Genomic DNA, 2,317 nt, shown 5'->3' with positions numbered 1-2,317 from the left:
TCGAAATGTGAGACGCATATGTTCCATTGACACCCTAGGGTCCTAATGCAACTGTCCAAGATATGCCCTAGAGAGACAAGAACTTGCCAAAGCTTTCCAAAAACTGGACAATCGGCCGCTTTCTGTGCAGGTGTTGCTGGAACACGTCCCCATCGCCCGTCGGCCCATAAAGCGGTGAAGGCGCTTTTGTGTTTCTGAAGGACGACGGGTTTGTGCGACCATCTGTGACTATTAATGCAATTTCTGTAAAACCACACGCGTCAGCGAACTTGCAGCAATTTCCTTCTTTTCTTCCCTCCTCTCTCTCCCTGTGATCTTTGTTTTCCCCTTTCCCATTCCCCCGATGTAGGGCAGCCAACCGGACGTTATTCTGGTTAACCTCCCAGCCTTCTACTTTTCTCTTTCCTCCTCCCTAGGGTCCTAATGCAAAACTGTTTCTGACGCCTTCCCTCATGAACCAAAGCTCTTGAAATTTTTGTGTGGTGTAAGTAAATGAGGTGCTTAAAAGTAGTTTGCAGCTAATTACACTTCTGTACAATCCTTTTAGTTTTCAAAAGGGGGACGTACTGGTCCCACTGAGTCTACATGGCTCTTTCAAAAAGTGGGCATTATTTTTCCAACTGATCTTCGAGGATCTGAATGAAAGATTATACGTAACCACTTCGCTCGTGAAACTGACCAAAGCTCGACGGACAAAGTGGCATAGCGGAGGCCATAAACAAAATGTTTGTGTGCAGTTTCCAACAGAGCATTGAACACCAATAGCATCAGCTCCATTTTGCACGTGCGTTCAAAGGGCGAATTTCGCGGACAAGCTATCAGCTCAATATACAAAAATGGATGCTTATTGTGAGCTAAAGGTGTATGTCTAAATACAGGAAATAGGAGTAACTTGTCGGGCATCTTGAGAGAACATTTCTTTTTTTTTTTTTGCGACCACTTGTGGGCCACATTTATGAAGTGTTCCAACAATGAAAAAAAAAAAAAAAACGAGAAAATGTAGATTTTGCATGCTTCTTGCCATTTATAGTAGGTATTAGCAAAAATAGATTATGGGGTTTTACGTGCCAAAACCACTTTCTGATTATGAGGCACGCCGTAGTGGAGGACTCCGGAAATTTCGGCCACCTGGGGTTCTTTAACGTGCACCTAAATCTAAGTACACGGGTGTTTTCGCATTTCGCCCCATCGATATGCGGCCGCCGTGGCCGGGATTCGATCCCGCGACCTCGTGCTCAGCAGCCCAACACCATAGCCACTGAGCAACCACGGCGGGTTACATTAGCAAAAATACTCTCGCGCGAAGTGTTGAAACCTTTAGATAGAAGGAAGTACCAAAAAATGAGATAAATGCGCCCATTTGCTGTTGAGAAGCGTTTTCGCACTCAAAATAAAGTGGGACTCGTCATACAAAGAGTTGGTGAAGCGAACGAAACGTTCTACAGCGAAGCTGTTTATGGCTAGGGTTCTGTTCTGCGTGTGCAAAAGCCGTGGGCCGATACTGGGATGACGGGGATGGCGCAGGCGGGGATGACGCAGGCTTCAAGCACTCCGCCAACTTTCAAAAACAAGTTTAGTATCTTGGGTCCAAATAGAGCCCGCATCAGATGTTAAGCTGATAAGAACAGATACTACATTTTCACCCGCGTCGGCGATGTCTACATTTGCACATTTTTATTAAAAAGCTGTCCATGCTGCAAGTTCCCTTTAATTGCATGTGCAAAAATTTAAAAAAGAAGCCCTACATAATAGAATATACCATAAAACACAAACAAAACAATAGCACCTTTATTCTTTCCATTTTTTACCCTAAGCTCAGATTCAATGTAGAAGAAAGAGGGAAAGCAATATAACAGGAATCGCACGAACATAAGCAGACGAAATGCATACACACATAAAGTCACTCCCTCCTTGGGGTCTGCTTTTAATACAGTATCGCATAAAAACGAGCCGTTTCATCAGCGCGGCGTACACGGAATGAAAAAGCTAATTCATACTTACTATATTATGCAACACACAAGTACAATAGATGTACCTGTGAACAGCTCTATATTCTTTAATTGTGAGAGGTACGAAGATCACTGCAATGGAGCTATGCAGATATTTATTCCTAACAACGTTTAAAATTTTCCCAGGAGTGTATGGTATTCCTTGAAAGTGGCTTTGCTGTTTTCTGGCATCGAGCCTGTTCCTTGAAGGATCTCACTCAGTGTTTCTTGGACCCTGGCGTAGTTCTCATTGAAACTTTTCATTGACTTTATCCTGACTGCCCCCCTTGTCGTGCACAGTGGTAGAATGCTATTTGGCATGGACTCTG

General features: G+C 43.8%; 1 pseudogene; it reads right to left on the bottom strand.

Annotated features, from left to right (window-relative positions):
• Positions 1–1,479: 1,479 nt before the first annotated feature.
• On the bottom strand, positions 1,480–1,656 carry LOC126541073 (U2 spliceosomal RNA; annotated as a pseudogene).
• Between the last annotated feature and the right edge of the window lie 661 nt (positions 1,657–2,317).

The sequence above is a fragment of the Dermacentor andersoni genome, chromosome 2, assembly GCF_023375885.2.
Source record: "Dermacentor andersoni chromosome 2, qqDerAnde1_hic_scaffold, whole genome shotgun sequence".
Classification (NCBI taxonomy): Eukaryota; Metazoa; Arthropoda; class Arachnida; order Ixodida; family Ixodidae; genus Dermacentor; species Dermacentor andersoni.
The sequence above is the reverse complement of the archived record's forward strand: the minus strand, read 5'-3'. Positions and strand labels throughout refer to the sequence as shown.